This window comes from Gopherus evgoodei, unplaced genomic scaffold, assembly GCF_007399415.2.
Source record: "Gopherus evgoodei ecotype Sinaloan lineage unplaced genomic scaffold, rGopEvg1_v1.p scaffold_232_arrow_ctg1, whole genome shotgun sequence".
Taxonomy (NCBI): Eukaryota; Metazoa; Chordata; order Testudines; family Testudinidae; genus Gopherus; species Gopherus evgoodei.
The window spans coordinates 19,032-37,240 of NW_022059895.1; the positions used below are offsets into that span (position 1 = coordinate 19,032).

At 56.7% G+C, this 18,209-nt stretch overlaps 2 non-coding genes across 2 annotated transcripts; both read left to right on the forward strand.

The window, feature by feature from the left end:
- Nucleotides 1-562: 562 nt before the first annotated feature.
- TRNAF-GAA lies at nucleotides 563-635 on the forward strand. The gene has a single exon. It is a non-coding gene; the product is annotated as a tRNA-Phe (tRNA).
- A 2,361-nt stretch (nucleotides 636-2,996) lies between these two features.
- TRNAQ-UUG lies at nucleotides 2,997-3,068 on the forward strand. Its single transcript has one exon. It is a non-coding gene; the product is annotated as a tRNA-Gln (tRNA).
- The last annotated feature ends 15,141 nt before the right edge of the window (nucleotides 3,069-18,209 follow it).

The window sequence follows — 18,209 nt, forward strand, 5'->3', positions numbered from 1 at the left end:
TGAGGGAGATCCGCACTCATCAGGTCTCTTCTCTCCCCCAAGGTGAGCCAGACACTGCTCTCTCCTGCCTCTCACTCTAGCAGCTGGACACTAAGGAGCCATTTCCCCACAGCAAGTGCATTGAGTGCCCCTGTGGTGCTGGGGGGGGGCCTGGCGCTGCTGCTGGCTCTGGGGCTGGCAGGGGGGTTGATGTCTGCACAGACTCTCAGCTGCCAGGCCGGAGGGGACACTTGAGACCTTACCAGACTGTCTCATTGAAGACGGGGGGTTGAAAGACCTATACAGACGCTCTCCAGAGCACGGAGCAACATCCGCCCATGCAGCCAGGCAATGAGCATTTCTCACAGCCTGGAGCCAAGGGTGAGGTGGCAGCTACTGTTCCAGCTCCTGGGGGACAGGCCCTGTCAGCTAACAGACACTTCTTACTCACCACAGCTAAGGGCGCCGGGTTCCTCCAGTGGGGGTGTGAAGCAGCCATTCTTTTCCTGTCCTTTCTGTGTGCGACTGCTGACAAAAACATCCCAGACAGAGAAGTAACAGGCCAAAATACTGTCATGCAACTGCCAAAGTAGCTCAGTTGGGAGAGTGTTAGACTGAAGAACGAAAGGTCCCTGGTTCAATCCTGGGCTTTGGCAGGCTCTGTCATTATGCTTTGTGCAGAGATGGCTTGCCCTCTGGGAGCACAGCAGTGTCTCCACCCAAGGTGAGTTCCTGACGTTGGGATCTGCAGTAGGAAAACATAGAAGGGGCTTACTGCCCCTAGTTGGCCCACCTGACATTTAATAATGAGAGCTGTCTTTCCCAACATGGTGGGAAGAAAGTGAGGCAGGGCAGCCTCAGGAATGGTGCCAGAGGGCTGCTAGGCAGGGATTGGGGATGAAAACTCCTCTGTGCAGCTGAGCAAGGGCAGTACCAGGGAAGGGGCATCTGTAAAAGTGATCCCACACACCTCTCCTCCTCTGGGCACCTAGAGCAGAGGCAGCTGGTGCTGACAGCTCCAAGGGAAGGCTTAAAAGCCACAGAGCAACTGAGGGCAGGACCATATCTAGGTGTGGTCTTCAGACAGGCACAAAACACCCACCCAGGCTGCTCCCTGCCATGCCAAACACCCACTGAGGGTCACTAGCATGCATGGTGGCTGCTGATGCTCTGTGGCCAACATCAGAAGATAGTAGGAAAGCAGGGCCAGGGTCAGCCCCCATGGTGGGGCCTCTGACTGGTCCCACTCAAGGTGCTCACTTTTGCTGTGGGGCAGGAGATTTTACCCCAAGAGGCTTTTCCCCAGCTGGCAAGAAGCAGAGAAACACCCAGGCTCCCAAGACGCTATGTAGTAAGTACCCTCCAGCACAGGGACAGGTGCACACGCTAGCCCAGGCAGCCGCCCACTTTCTTTGGCAAGTCAGGAAGGGCAAAGGCTAGACTGGAAGCACCTGGGTCTCATGTCCCAGCCTTTGTGACACCCAACCCCCAACTCCTTCCCAGGGCTCTAGCTCTAGCTGAAGCCAGAGCATTGGCCTGAGTAGCCAAGAGGTTCCAGCCGTGAAGGGAGCAAGACGTTCAGCACAGTAGTAAAACTGCAGAAACACAACCACCTAGAGACTCAAACCCTCAATCTTCTGATCCACACTCAGACGCCTTATCCGTTAGGCCACATGGTAACATAAGAAAAGACCCTCCAAGCACTTCTTTGGAAAAGGCAGACACTGTGTTTCTCAGGTCATCTACTGAGGGGGGCTGAGACTCTCTGGGCACAAGAAGTCGAGTTCCCAGCAACACGTGAGACTTAATTCTATGGAGCCAGGTGCAGGGCTTTGGAAGGGAGGCTCAGGCATGGGGGATTGGGGTGCAGCGGATGGACCAGCTGTCTAGGTGTGGAGATTTAGTCACACTGAGGCACAGAAGGGAGGAGGAGGAGTAATCCTGCTGACAGTCAGAGGCTGTGCAGAAAAAGAGGAGGGGTTCTGGGGACATTTTTTGCCTCTCTTTTGCCTATCTGCTCGCTCTTGGGGTGACCGGGGAAGATGATCTCAACTAGCTCAGTTGGTAGCACATCAAGCTCTTAATTTGAGGAGCCAGGGTTCAAGTCCCTGTCTGGGCACCCAGTTTTAAGTTGCCTTGTGTGCCAGGAGCCAAATGATTCCTGGTGCTTCTCCACCAGCCACATGAGGATTCCCAGAATCCATGGCCATTTCCTGGAAAGGTTTCTTTCCTCAGGAATCAGGAGAGAGGCCACATCCACATTACCAGAGGACCCTCCTGCAGGCATGCCACCTAATCTGCATTACCAGAGGACCTCCTGCAGGCATGCTGCTGAAGGCAGCCTGACTGTCACCCTCACAGTGACCGGCAGGCTGTCTCCTGCAGCTTGCTGTCCCAGGCATGCGCTGGTGCCTGGAGCCGCCCCTGACCCAGGGCAGAGGATATTGGAAGCTGAACATCCAGAGCTTGCAAGATAATGGAGCAGGGGGGTGAGGCCTGGCGTTGCTGGCAGAACAGGAAAGCATCAGAGGGTTCTATGGCAACCAGAGGGATTGACGGGAGTCGGTGAGGGAGGAGTTGGGGGCTTTGTTCCAGTGGTCAGGCAAACACCGCAATATCAAAGAAACCAATGGTGCCAAGTCCTGCAGTGTTGCCTGTGGGATTTCCACAAGAGCATCCAGGCTGGGGAGCCAGTGATCCTGTGACTGTACAACCGGATCAAGTGACAGCTGCCCGAGTTCCATGAGATGAGGCTGCAGCTGGCCGATATGAGCGGGAGCACCGAGTGAAGGGAGGGGCGTCCTCCCCTGACATTTTTGCAGCCTGCAGGGAATGGAGACCAAGCAGGGGGATGTGGGGACTCAGGGCAGGACCCGCGGATCCCATAGTGCAGGACAACAGTCGCTGGAGGAGGAGAGAGAGTCCTGCGAGAGGAAGCCGCTGGTGGGAAGCAATAAGTGCAGAGTGCAAACCAGTCAGCCGAGAGACACAGGGGTCTTGAAAACAAAATGGGAGCAGGTTCCATGGTGTAATGGGCAGCACTCAGGACTTTGAATCCTGGAATCTGAGTTCAAATCTCAGTGGGACCTCCTGCAGATATTGTAGTTTGCTGCAAAGTCTTGGAGCTCAATGTGTATAGTTACTTTCTACCTGGGTAAACTTCAGCAAGGTTTTTTTTCTCCTCCTCATGGGTCACTGATGCCCACTGGAGATAGGTCTTTGGTCCAGCTGGCCGCTATAGGGTGGGGTCCTAGAACTTAACAGTCTGGCTAGAGATTCCTGCGGGTTGACCTGATGGTTTGGTTTCTTGCTGCTTCATCTGATGTCCACAACTTTGGTCCCTGTAGCTGCAGCTCTTCCTCTTGCCCACATGGCATTTAAAGGAAGGAGTGCCAGGTCCAGGCTTCCCAGGCTGGAGCCCAGCACACCTCTCCTCCTCTGGGCACCTAGAGCAGAGGCGGCTGGCGCTGACAGTTCCAAGGGAAGGCTTAAAAGCCACACAACAACCGAGGACAGGGCAAGAGGAGGGCAGGACCATGCCTATGTGTGGCCTTCAGACAGGCACAAAAACACTCAGCCAGCCTGCTCCCTGCCATGCCAAACACCCACTGAAGGCCACCCACAGACCAGCATGCGAGGCAGCTGCTGATGCTCTATGGCCGTTATCGAAGAGGGTAGGAAAGCAGGGCCAGCCCCCCTGGTGGGGCCTCTTACCATTCCCACTCAAGGTGCTCACTTTTGCCATGGGGCAGGAGATTTTACCCCAAGAGGCTTTTCTCCAGCTGGCGAGAAGCAGAGAAACACCCAGGCTCCATGTAGCAAACCACCTCAAACACAGAGACTGGCGCACATTTGGAAGAGGGAAACTGCTCTACACACTAGCCTGGGCAGCCGCCCATTTTCTTTGGCAAGTCAGGAAGGGCAAAGGCTACACTGGAAGCACCTGGGGCTCCTGCCCCAGCCTTTGTGATGCCCATTCCCCCCAACTCCTTCCCAGGGCTCTAGCTGAAGCCAGAGCATTGGCCTGAGCAGCCAAGAAGAGGTTTCAGCCCTGAAGGGAGCAGGACTTTTAGCCCAAAGGTAAAGCTGCACAAGCACAACCACGAAGGGACTCAAACTCTCAATCCCCTGATCCGAAATCAGATGCCTTATCCATTAGGCCACAGGGTCACATAAAAAAAAGCACTCCAGGCACTTCTTTGGAAAAGGCAAACACTGATGCATCCAACGAAGTGGGGATTCACCCACGAAAGCTCATGCTCCAATATGTCTGTTAGTCTATAAAGTGCCACATGACTCTTTGCTGCTTTTGCAGACGCTGTGTTTCTCAGGTCAGCTACTGAGGGGGGCCGAGACTCTCTGAGCACAAGAAGTCGAGTTCCCAGTGAGATGTGAGACTTAATACTCTGGAGCCGGGTGCAGGGCTTTGGCAGGGAGGCTCAGGCATGGGGGACTGTGGTGCAGCAGATGCACCAGCTGTCTAGCTGTGGAGATTTAATCTTACTGAGGAGGAGGAGGAGGAATCCTGCTGATAGGCAGTGTCCAGGACCGGTGCAACCACTAGGCGAACTAGTCAGCTGCCTAGGGTGCCAAGTGGTTGGGGGAACCAAAAGCCACACTCAGATGAGGCAGTGGAGAGGAGGTAAGCTGGGGAGGGGGCTTGGGGGCGTGCGGGGAGAGGGCTTCCCGCAGCAAGTAACAAGGGCGGGGGCGTGCAGAGGAACCGCTTCCTGTCCCAGCTCACCTCTGCTCTGTTTTCTCCCCTGAGCACGCCGCCCCCACTCTAATTCTCCTCCCCTCCTATGCTTGTCGCACTAAACAGCTGATTGGCACTGCAAGCTGGCCCAGGGGAGACGTGTGTGTCCCTGCTGCCTTCTGCTGAGCCCTGCTCTGTGTGTGTGCGCATCTGTGACACTGTATCAGTGTGTTGCTAGGCTAAACAGTAGGAAATGGCTTTGCAGGATTTTGTATTCTGCAGCAAGTCACACACACACACACACACACACACACACACACACACACACACACACACACACACACACGGGACTCACACAATCCCAAGAATACTCACATACAACACACCCAGAGGGACATGTTAGTCCAACCCCCAGAGAAACATTCACACCCCCAGCCACACTCACAATAACCCCCCCACACACCATAACATTCAGAGTTGTGCTCAGAGACACAACTGCACGCAGTTCACTCCCACTGCTCCAAATACAAGGACCTCCTGCCCCACACAGCATGTGCCAAGGCCTGTTGAACTCACTGCCACTGGACAGCTACCAATGAGAATGACCCCCTCGCGCTGGATCATCTGCTTGGCCCCCCACTCCCTCTTGGGGCATGCTGTGCAGCGTGGCTGGGGATTCTGCAATAGCAGGCTGGGGCCGGGTCACTCCACTTCCTGCAGGAAGTAGCCAACCCCCTGTCACCCACAGAGGCCTGGGACCAGCCCCCCTCTGCTTCCCCACACACAGGTCTGGGGCCTCAGCCTGCTCTGCTCCCCTGGCTCCCAAGTTTGGGGAGAGAGGGGAACTGCCCCACAGCACTCGCCGGCAGCATGGCTGGGAGCCAGAGGAATGGACCATGCAGTGAGTGCAGGGGCGGAGGGGCGGGGGGGCAGGGCTGGGGCGGAGCAGGGGTGGGGGCCATGGCAAAGAGCCAGGCAGCCCCCCCTGCAGCAGCTCCCCAACCAAGCTCACCTCCCCTCTGCCTTCTCCTCTGAGCACGCTGGTGCCGCTCCACTTCTCCCGCCTCCCAGACTTGCGGTGCTAATCAGCTGTCCCAAAGCAGGACGAATGCTCAGACCTGGTGATCAGTGATTTCAGATCTGTTGGTCTGCAGCAAGACTCTACAGTGAGTCTCAGTCAGCTCTGTTATTACACAGGGACGAACAAAAGGGTCAAAAGGTGCCTGGAAGCCTTAAGAAGAATCCACCCCACCAAGTACAACACTTGTTGATACCAGCTCCTAACCTCACTGAGAATGTTTTGGGGTCACTCCTTGCCTTTATCAACCTAGGGGACTGAGAGACTAGGAATTAACAGGTGCTCCAGTGGCACAATTGATTAGCACACAGTACTTATAGGGCAGTGCTGAGGTTGTGAGTGCAAACCTCCCCTGGATCACTGGTTTTCATTAGCCAAATGGCTTCACCCCCTCATTTGGCCCTATGGAATGTAGAATTCTAGCCCTGGGGACATTGAAGCAACGTAAGAATCAAAAATACTCCTTCACTTATTACCTCTTCTCCAGAGTGCAAGTCAGAATCTACAATCCTTTCTCCCCCACCAGCCCCTGTGCCAGGATCCCTCAAGCAGAGCCTGGAGTCCTGCCCATCCTTGACCCCTGAGCCTGGAGGGAGAGGAGCAAGGAGCCATTGTTAGAGGGCTTTCCCTTCCCCTGCCCGCTTCCCTGGCTCTTGTCACACAGACAGCAAGCAGCAAAAGACCAGAAGTCCGAAGCACAGACAGAAGGATGTTTACTGGGGTTAGTTTCCAAGCAAGCAGATTCCAAAGCCCTTCGCACCAGTCAGGCTGATCTCTATACACGGACAGAGTCCGTTCCCCAGTGTTCCCTACCCAGCTCTGACACCACAGAGCGTTTACCCCACATCCCTACAGACAATCTTTCCTAGGTGTCCGGCTGGTGAGTCTTGCCCACATGCTCAGGGTTTAGCTGATCACCATATTTGGGGTCAGGAAGGAATTTTCCTCCAGGGCAGATTGGCAGAGATCCTGGGGGGGTTTCACCTTTCTCTGCAGCGTCGGGCACGGGTCACTTGCTGGAGGATTCTCTGCACCTTGAAGTCTTTAAACAACGAGTTGAGGACTTCAATAGCTCAGACATAGGTCAGGGGTTTGTTACAGGAGTGGGTGGGTGAGAGTCTGTGGCCTGCGTTGTGCAGGAGGTCGGACTAGATGATCATAATGGTCCCTTCTGACCTTAAAGTCTATGAGTCTATGAGCTCTGACACTGCAGAGTGTTTACCTCACGTCCCCCTTCCCAGCTCCAACAGTCCAGAGCCTTGCCTGTGTCCCTGTTCCCCGTTCCCTATTCCCATCCCCCCGTTAGCAAGCATGATTCCAATTTCCCCGCCCACTGCCTGTTTGACCCCAGTTTATACAGTAATATTCTCAGCGAGACCTTAACCAATCATTTTACTGAAATGTAATTAACCAGTTCTAACCTATTGTAACAGAATTCTCTAACCAATTACATCCCACTCCCCTAATTAACTTACACCCAGTAAAATTAATTCTGCAGCAGACAGAAAGAATTAGAGGACCAGACAGATTGACAACAGAAAAGCGGGGGCCATAAAGATAAACTCTACAGAAATGACGGTTTCACAACCACAACCATTGAGAAGAGATTTCTTGCCAGACCGGATGCTCCCTTAAGATCTGTTTCTTTATCTGGTGGTGATGGGCACTATTGGGACAGGATCATCTTCCTAACAGCCCAACCCCACCTTAGTTCAGTGTGACGGGTTTGGGAGGTGAGGATGTGACCGTTCACTTCCCAGTGTATGGCTGCCCCTGCTGCTTAGCCAAAGGCCTTAGCCTACTGTCAAGGTTTTTTCCCCACTCTGAACTTTAGGGTACAGATGTGGGGGACCTGCATGGACCCTTCTAAGCTTAATTACTAGCTTAGATATGGTAACACTGCCACCATCCAGAAGTTAGTGTCTGGATCACTCCCTGTCCCCCCAAAACATTCCCCTCCCTGGGCAGCCTTGAGAGGCGTCACCAATTCCCTGGTGAACACAGATCCAAACCCCTTGGATCTTAAAACAAGGAGAAATTAACCATCCCCACTCCTTTCCCCTACCAATCCCTGGTGAGTCCAGACCCAATCCCCTTGGATCTTAAAACAAGGAAAAATCAATCAGGTTCTTAAAAGAAAAAACTTTTAATTAAACAAAGAAAGATAAAAATCATCTCTGTAAAATCAGGATGGAAAATACTTTTCAGATTTATATAGCCCAGAGGAAACCCCTCTAGCCTTAGGTTCAAAGTTACAGCAAGCAGAGGTAAAATCCTCTCAGCAAACAAGGATCATTTACAAGTTGAGAAAACAAAAATAAGACTAACATGCCTTGCCTGGCTAATTACTTACAAGTTTGAAACATGAGAGACTGATTCAGAAAGATTTGGAGAGCCTGGATGGACGTCTGGTCCCTCTTAGTCCCAAGAGCGAACAACCCCCAAAACAAAGAGCACAAACAAAGACTTCCCTCCACCAAGATTTGAAAGTATCTTGTCCCCCATTGGTCCTCTGGGCAGGTGTCAGCCAGCTTTATGGAGCTTCTTAACCCTTTACAGGTAAAAGAGACATTAACCCTTAACTATCTGTTTATGACACCTACGAACAAGGGCTCAGACTCTCCTAGGGAGAGAAGGCCCAGACACAGGCAGACTGGGACTTTGGTTCTTTGTTTTATACCCCTGTCACTAGCTAAGTGATAAAAATACACCTAAGTTCTTAAAGTCTAGGCCTGTACAAGCAGCCTGAATATCTCTATTCTAACAGCCATCGGTCCCTGTGGAAAAATCTATTCAGGGTTGTCCCTAGACATTTTGGTGCCCTACACAGCACCCCGTCCCCCAGTCCGAGCTGGCAGAGCGGAGCAGGCTGGGGCCAGGTCACTCCACTTCCCGCCGCCCGGTAATTGCAGGGCAGGCCAGACCCCACACTCACGGGGCAGTGGGAAGTGGAGTGATCCAGCCCCAGCCTGCTGCACTCTGCTCCCAGCCTTGGAACTTGGGCGGTGGGGGGAAACGCCCCCCAGCACTCACCAGCGCCGCAGCAGGGAGCTGGTGGAGCAGAGCAGGCTGGGGCCAGGTCGTTCCACTTCCCGGCGCCCGGTGAGTGCAGGATGAGACTGATCCCTCCTGCAGTCCACCGGGATGCAGCTAAGGGGAAGGGGTGGAGTGCGGAGGGGAATGGAGTGGAGCAGGGGGGGGGAGAGGCAGCATGGGGGCAGAGCAGGAGTGGGGGCTTTGGGGAAGAGGCGGAGCAGGGGCAGCTTTCCTGGCCGTCTCAGCCAGCCGGGGGATCGGGCTGGCCGCCGGAGCAGTACGCAGCTGCGTAGGGCACCAGGAAAAATGGGGCAACTTGGTGTCTCCACATCCTTTCACCAGGCAATGTCCCTGTAGTGTGTGCTGTCTTCATAGGTCCTTTCTCAGTCTCTCACCCTCCTGTTTTGAGTCTCCTGTGTCCCTGCTTTCAAGCACAGACTAACTCTGGCTGTTCAGGAGAGGGGAGGACCATGCCTATGTGTGGCCAGCAGACAGCGACAAAGACCCCTAGCCAGCCTGCTCCCTGCCATGCCAAACACCCACTGAAGGCCACCCGCAGACCAGCAGGCGAGGCGGCTGCTGATGCTCTGTGGCCAACATCAGAAGAAGGTAGGAAAGCAGGGCCAGCCCCCCGGTGTGGCCTCTGTCTGTTCCCACTCACAGTGCTCACTTTTGCAGTGGGGCAGGAGATTTTACCCCAAAAGGCTTTTCCCCAGCTGGCGAGAAGCAGAGAAACACCCAGGCTCCCAAGGTGCTATTTACCAAGCCCCCTCAAGTACAGGGACAGGCGCATATTTGGAAGAGGGAAACTGCTCTACACGCCAGCCCAGGCAGCTGCCCAGTTTCTTTGGCAAGTCAGGAACAGCAAAGGCTAGACTGGAAGTACTTGGGGCTCATGTCCCAGCCTTTGGGATGTCCAACACCCGACTCCTTCCCGGGGCTCTAGCTGAAGCCAGAGCATTGGCCTGAGCGACCAAGAAGAGGTTCCAGCCCTGAAGGAAGCAGGACTTTCAGCACAATAGTAAAACTGCACAAGCACAACATGAAGGGACTCGAACTCTCAATCACCTGATCCAAAGTCAGATGCTTTATCCATTAGGCCATGTGGTCACATAAGAAAAACCTCTCCAAGTACTTCTTTAGAGAAGATGGACACTGTGTTTCTCAGACTTAGGTCATCTACTGACAGGGGCCGAGACTCTCTGGGCACAAGAAGTCGAGTTCCCAGCGAGATGTGAGACTTAATTCTATGGAACCAGGTGCAGGACTTTGGCAGGGAGGCTCAGGCATGGGGGATTGAGGTGCAGCAGATGGACCGGCTGTCTAGGTGCAGAGATTTAGTCGCACCGAGGCACAGGAGGGAGGAGAAGGAGGAATCCTGCTGATGGTCAGTGGCTGTGCAGAAAAAAGGGTGTTGATTCCCCCATCCTAAATGGGCTGGTTGGCTTGACCCTTCTCCCCTCTGCAGAGCATGGTGGGGACTGCAGCTCACCCCTTGTGGGGCAGGAGGGCACAGGTGCAGGGCGCTGGGCTCTGATGCACCTGGAAGTCAGATCCGTTGGGGTGGGGTGGGGTGGGGCAGGGCAGGGCCTGTGGTTTACGTTCTGCCTTGCCTGGTGCTGGGCCATTGCACAATCCCCAGCCATGCCGCACAGCGCACCGCAAGAGGCAGGGGGGCAAGCAGATGATCCAGCACAAGGGGGGAGAGGAAATGTGGTTGGGGAGAGGAAAGGCCTTGGGTTGCACTGAGGGAGTGCAGATCAGGGGTGACACCTCAGAAACCTGCAGCAAAGGGATGGACAGGTGGGCTGCGTGGATAGAAAAGGCAGCGAGCCTAAAAGGGGAGTGGGGTCTAATGGTCAGAGCAGGTGGGGGTTGGGCTCTATCCCTGGCTCTGGGAGCAGAGGTGGGTCTAGAGGTGAGAGCAGGGGGACTGGGAGCCAGGACTCCTGGGTTCCATAGTGGCAGCTGTTTTTTCCTGTGTCTCCCTCCCTAGAGGTCCCAGCCCAGCCCCCTAGTGGAATCTGACTGGGGGAGGGGGTTGCCCTGCCACTCCGGATTCGTGATTCGAACCCCTTCCCCCACGGGCTCTGACATCACAGAATGTCCCCCCAAGTCAGAAAGTAGGAGCCCCTCCCCGCATGCAGAGGAAGCTAGTGAGATTCTAGGGGGTCTCTGGCAGAGGTGACAGCACCCACCAGACACCCACTCATGGTTGCAAGGAGAACCTCCTGCACAGCCCCCTGCTACGAGGGACCGGGGGCGCCCAGCCAGGGTCAGGAGGTGTGCTCCCCCTGAGCCCCTCCCGTGTTACTCCAGGATCTGAGCATCTTCCTAATTCGCAGGGTAATTCTCCTCCCAGGCTCGTGCGAGGGTGGGAAGTGCCACCAGCCCCATTTCCCAGACGGGAGAACTGAGGCCCAGAGAGGCTGAGTGATGTGCCCAAGGATACCCAGGAAGTCTGTGGCAGAGCAAAGCATGTTTCTGCCTCCTCACTCCCAGGTCTGGCCTGCTCCTGGGTCACTGGATGGTGCAGGGGGGGGTGCCTCAGGGCAAGGGGCAGTGCAAGGGGGGGCCTCAGGGGAAGGGGCAGTGCAGGAGCGGGGTCCCAGGAGAAGGAGCAGTGGGAGGGCAGGGTCTCAGGGGAATGTGAGGGGGCGGGTCCCAGGTGAATGGGTGCTGTAAGGGTGGGGTCTCAGGTGAATGGGTGGTGCAGGGGCGGGATCCCAGGAGAAGGAGCAATAGGAGAGCAGGGTCTCAGGGGAATGTGAGGAAGGGTCTCAGGTGAATGGGTGGTGCAGGGGCAGGGTCCCAGGAGAAGGAGCAGTGGGAGGGCGGGGTCTCGGGGCAATGTGAGGGCGGGGTCTCAGGTGAATGGGTGGTGCAGGGGGGTCTCGGGGCAATGTGAGGGCGGGGTCTCAGGTGAATGGGTGGTGCAGGGGCGGGATCCCAGGAGAAGGAGCAGTGGGAGGGCAGGGTCTCAGGGGAATGTGAGGGCAGGGTCCCAGGTGAATGGGTGGTGTAAGGGTGGGGTCTCAGGTGAATGGGTGGTGCAGGGGCGGGATCCCAGGAGAAGGAGCAGTGAGAGGGCAGGGTCTCAGAGGAATGTGAAGGGGGGTCCCGGTGAATGAGTGGTGTAAGGGTGGGGTCCCAGGTGAATGAGTGGTGCAGGGGCAGGGTCTCGGGGGAATGTGAGGGCAGGGTCCCAGGTGAATGGGTGGTGTAAGGGCGGGGTCTCAGGTGAATGGGTGGTGCGTGGGCAGGGTCTCGGGGGGAAGAGGCGGTGCGGGGGCAGGGCATCAGGAGAATGGGCAGTGTGGCATTGGGGACTTCGGGGAGGAGGCAGTGTGAGGGCAGGGTCTCGGGGCAAGGGGGAAGGGTGTAGACGGGGTCTCAGGCAAAGGGGTGATGTAGGGATGGCGATTCAGGGGAATGGGTGGTGAAGGGGCGGGGACTGGAGGGAAAGGGCCGGGGGGGGGGCTGGGACTGGGGGAGGGGCAGTGCAGGGGCGGGGTCTCGGGGGAAGGGGCGATGCAGGGGTGAGGTCTCAGGGAAAGGGGCGGGGACTGGGGGTAGGGGTGGTGCAAGGGCAGGACCTCGGGGGAAGGGGCGATGCAGAGATGGGGATTAGGGGAAGGGGCAGGGCCTCGGGGGAAGGGACGATGCAGAGATGGGGGTTAGGGGAAGGGGCAGGACCTCGGGGGAAGGGACGATGCGGGGGGAAGGGATTAGAGGGAACAGGTGGTGCAGGGGCAGGGTTTTAGGACAATGTGAGCACAGGGTCTCGGGTGAATGGGGGTGTAGGGGCGGGATCTCAGGGGGAAGGGGCGGTGCAGGGTCAGGATCTTAGGGCAATGTGAGGGCGGGGTCCCGGGTGAATGGCCCCCGCCCCCGCCCCGATCAGCTGCTTTGTGCGGGGGGTGAAAGGGGCGAAGCGGCGCGGCACGTTCCCACGCGGAGCAGGTTAATATACTGCACGGGGGGCGGGGCTCTCTGGGGGCGGGGCGGGGCGGGGGCCGGAGTTGGGGGTGTTTCAGGTTGACCCAGGAACCTGCCCTCATCTGGTCTCGAGCGGACGGAAGCGCCCCGGAGAAGGCTGGGAGCTGTAGTTCATGGCTCGTCTCAGAGCGGGAGTTACGCACAGTTGCTCAGGCAAAGCGCCCCCTCCCGGAGCACACTGGGAAGCGTAGTTCTCCCTCTCACACGCGGCCTGTATTGGAGGAGGGGCCGTATCTCGTCAGTTCGCCGCGCCCCTCCCGCTCCCTGATTGGTGGAGAGAGCGCGGGACCGACTCAGTGGGCGGGGCGAGCCTGGCCGGCTTTAGGGAGGGGGGGCCCAATTCGAACAGTCTCGCCGGGCCCGGCAGGGAACACAAACAGACCCTGCGGGGCGGGGCTCAGGGGGTGGCGCTCCCAGGCTGTGGCGGCGCTGAGGGACCTGCTGCCGCAGACCCAGAGCCAGCGCAGGACCCGCCGCAGACCCGGAGCGCCGCCCGCTGAGCCAACACTGAACAGGCGCCTCCAGCCAGGGCGAGATCCGCACCGCGGGGCCGGGATTGGGGGTTGGTCTAACGCCAGCCCTGGGGGGGGGCCTGGTTCCTGCCCCGAGGCTTCGCTGCCCCCCCACCACGGGGGCAGCCGGGGGGCGGGGCGGGGTCGGGCCGAGGAGCACAGAGACGGGACGGGGAGAGGCGGCTCCACACGGGGGGACCAGGGGCTCAGACACCCAGTTCCAGGCGCCAGGCCCAGCCCCTGCCCCGGGAGCAGCCCCGGGCCCGTGGGAGCCGGGCTGCGGGGGGCACAGGGCAGAGGCAGCGCAGAGTGAAAGGGCTTCACCCCGCCCCCCCCCCAGCTGGGCCTGGAGGGCAGCGGGGGGGGGAGCGCTAAGCTGCCTGGGAGCAGCCCCACAAGCGGCAGCCTGGGGCTCCAGGGCCATCAACCTGCTCCCCAGTGTCCCCCCCATCCGCTGTGACTCTCCTGCCAGCACTGCCCCCTCCTCTCTTTCTGTAGGGCCCTAGCAGCCCCTTCAAGCCCCCCCAACCAGCCCCCCAGTGTCCCACCATCTGTTATGACCCTCTTGCCAGCCCCACCCCCATCTGTGGGGATCTCTCAGCCCCCAGCATCCCCTCCCCCATTGTGTACACTCCACCTGGCCTTTCCCTTTGCTCTGACCTCATCCTCCCCCTCCGTCTTCAGCACCCCGACACTGACCTCCTCTCGCCCCACCCCTGACATCCTCCTTCCCGTTCTCAGCACCCCACCACCCCTTCCTCCTCCTCCCCCCCAACCCCGTCCTCAGCGCCCCACCCCTAATTGCCTCCAACCCATTTTTCATTGCGGGAACCCACTTTCCCATCCCCCCACTCCCTGAGTCCATCCCCAGGGTGTGAGGTTCCTCATCTTCAATCTCTGCTACACCCAAACCTGCCAGGTTCCCCTTTTCAACAACTGTGGGGTCATCCAACCCACCGACACCCATCCACTCTGGGCTCTCTAAATCCCACATTCCCACAATGCACGTTGGTAACCCCACCCTCCTCTATCCCTAATCCCTCTATTCCCTTCCCTGGGGTCCTCCTGGACACCCCAACCCACAGTCAGGCCCCCACATACATCCCAGTCACTCACATGCTGAGCTACTTCTTCAGAGACCCCCACAGCCCAGCAAACTTCTCCATCCATGAGCCCTATGGACCTGTGGCCAGGAAGCTCCCACTTTGGCTGGGCTGGGTGTGGGTGTTAATCTTTTCCTGTCTTGTGTGTGCTGTGCTCACAAAGGCTTTTTGCTCCCTCGGGGTGAGGTGTGGTTTTGGCCGAAGATGAGGTGTTTGGTAGCCCTGTGGATGCTGTGTGGTGTCTGGAATGGGGCGTGTGTGTTCCCATCATGCCCCTTCCCCTCTGCCTGCAGAGCTGAGGACAGACAGGTCTGAGGAGCAGAGCAGGAGCTCTGGGAAGGAGAAGAGCAATATGAAGATGGAGTGTAAGATGAGGCCAGGTAAGTTCTGTGGAGGGAGACATGCTGGACAGGGCCTAGGATTGGGGAGACAAGCAGGTGTGAGCCCCGGGCTCAGATTTCTAATTGTAGCTGTGATGGCAGAATGGGAGGAGGGTTGAAGCTGAAGCCCTGGTGTGCGGGAGTAGCGAGAAGAGGAACCTCACCACCATTGCTTTTTCTTTTCCTCTTGTGTTGTGTTTCATACCAAGGGAAAAGAAGTCGCGGGGATGGAGTCCAGCCCTGAGGTGAGATGGAAAGTGATCAAGAGCAGTGACAGCGTGAATCCTGTTGATGCCAGGCAAGAGCTGCCCAACTGGGACAAGAGTAACCGTCTCTGTCGGTGAGATGTGTATCTGGTTTGGGAAGGGCTCTGGTCACAGCCCTCCTGGCTCCAGGCAGGGACTTCCCGTTATCTGGGTGTGGGTTTCCGGACTATCTGTGGCTTCAAGGGAGATGATGTTGCCATTTGCGAGAGCTGATCATCTCTCTTGCGAGGAGTGGTGTGTGCTCCCTAGCAGAAAGTTGGATCCATGAGGGTGACTCCCTGTTCTGAATTTCTTTCTTCCTCCTAGGTTTCTCTCTCTGTGTTGGCCAACTTTCACTCAAACTCTCTCTGTCTCTCCTTTCATGGACACCTGTCATGTTCAGTTGCTTGCATTCTCTTTCTCTGCTCCCCCTTCCCCAGTCTCCTATGGACTCAGCTGGGTCTATCTGCCCACAGGCAGGGTCTCTGCCATACTGGGAAGGATGTGTCCTGCCTGCCAGGATAAGGGGGTTGCTCCTCCCACCCCCTATCTTTGGGAAGACCTCATTGCTGTAACTGGGTCACAGCGTGAGTGGCCAGTAATGTCTTTGGGGCTATGAGGTCTGAGACTGAGAAGGGTGGGCTCACGGTCATGGCTTTGGGCAGAGGAGAAGTGGGACTGGGATTAGAGATGCCCCTTATCACCAGCTAGCTCCATTACTGCATCACCCAAAAGTCTTGCTCAGGGTCCATTATGCCTCCTTGTGCTGGGCACTGCAGGGACAGTCAGAGGGACAGCAGGATGCATGAGGAAATAGATGAGTGTGTGAGGCAGATGGGTGAAGGGGTGTGTGTGACATACATTGGGGACGGATGAGGGGTTGAGGGCTGGACGGACAGCGGGACAGATGGAGAGCTGCAGGGACGGATGGTGATGTCACAGGCTGGACTTGTGATGGGTTCAGCTCTTGGCCACTGGCTCTGTCATCTCCTGCCCACATCTGCCCATCTGACTCTGTCCCTGTCTCTCGCAGGCAGCACTCAGCAGTCTGGCCCTGTTGTTACACTGGTGCCTACATCCAGCGCACACCTGTGCATAATGTGCTCCTGGAGAGCTCAGGCAGGGAGAAGCATGTGGCTCATGGCTGCTGAACCAGCTACTCCAAAGAGTGCCGCAGATCTCCCCCTCCTTGGGCAGCAACACCCTGGCCTGGGGGTTCCCTGTCCCTCCTCGCTGCCAAAGCAGCCTGCTCAGCGCAGAAACCGAGGTCACCTGCCTCTGCCCAGCCTCTAGCTGGAGCTACTTCAGCCCCGAATTGCTGGTATCCAGCCAGGCCGGAGTTGGTGCGATGTCCTAGTGGAGTCCGTTCTTTCTCCCTGGTAGATTATGATTTTCCCACTGTAGTTAGTTGCTCTTTCTCTGCTTCCCCATAGCCCCTCTCCAGTGATAGTGACCCCTGCTGGCCAGGAACGGGAGTGTCCTGTAGGTGCCTTCTTGTAGGAGCAGTGACTCCTGGTGGCGAGGGGCAGCAATGCCTGGCATGTATCCCCCCTGGCATTGCTGCAGAGACCCCTGGTGGCAACTGAGGTCAGTTGCCTATGTGACCCCACTACTGCCATTGCGCCTGTGAGCGCTGGTGGGTAGGTGAGGCAGGGCCCTGTATGTACATCAGCCATTGGGGCAGGGCCCTCTGTGTATCCCACTCTCATCTCGACTGTAAGCTGTCTAAACTCCTACCTGCCTCATGGGGCCACAACCGTGGTACCCCCAACCCACCCAGCAATGTCGTCAATCTATCCAACTACACACTCAGCCCAGAAGAAAAGCCTGTCCTATCTCGGAGACTCTCTTTCTGCCCTGCCACCTCTACCAACATGATACAGTTCTGCAGCAATCTGGAAGCCTACTTTCGCCGTCTCTGATTCAAAGAATACTTTCAGGACAACACTGAACAGCGCACTGATACACAGATACCCTCCCACCAACAGCACAAGAAGAAGAACTCCACATGGACTCCTCCTGAGGGTCGAAATGACAGTCTGGACCTATACATTGAATGCTTCCGCTGACGTGCACAGGCAGAAATTGTGGAAAAACAACATTGCTTGCCTCATAACGTAAGTCGTGCAGAACGCAATGCCATCCACAGCCTCAGAAACCACCCAGACATCAAAGAGGCTGATAAAGGAGGTGCTGTTGTCATCATGAACAGGTCTGACTACCAAAAGGAGGCTGCCAGACAACTTTCCAACACCAAATTCTACAAGCCACTTCCCTCAGATCCCACTCAGGAATACACTAAGAAACGGCAAAATCTACCCAGGACACTCCCTACAGTAACACCGGAACAAATCAACATACCCTTAGAGCCCCGACCAGGGTTATTCTATCTACTACCCAAGATCCACAAACCCGGAAATCCTGGATGCCCCATCATCTCGGGCATTGGCACTCTCACTGAAGGACTGTCTGGATATGTGGACTCTCTACTCAGACCCAATGCCACCAGCACTCCCAGCTATCTCTGTGACACCACTGATTTCCTGAGGAAACTACAATGCATTGGTGACCTTCCAGAAAACACCCTCCTAGCCACCGTGGATGTAGAGGCTCTCTACACGAACATCCCACACACAGATGAAATACAAGCTGTCAGGAACAGAATCCCTGATGATGGCGCAGCACAATTGGCTGCTGAGCTCTGTGCCTTTATCCTCACACACAACTATTTCAAATTTGATGACAATATATATCTCCAGATCAGTGGCACCGCTATGGGCACCCGCATGGCCCCACAATATGCCAATATTTTTATGGCCGACCTGGAACAACGCTTCCTCAGCTCTCGTCCGCTCACGCCCCCTTCTCTACCTACGCTACATTGATGACATCTTCATCATCTGGACCCATGGGAAGGAGTCTCTGGATAAATTCCACCACGATTTCAACAGCTTCCACCCCACCATCAGCCTCGGCCTGGACCAATCTACACAGGAGGTCCACTTCCTAGACACCACGGTGCAAATAAGTGATGGTCACATTACTACCACCCTATACCGAAAACCTACCGACCGCTATGCCTACCTTCATGCCTCCAGCTTCCATCCCGGACACATCACACGATCCATTGTCTACAGCCAAGCACTGAGGTACAACCGCATCTGCTCTAACCCCTCAGACA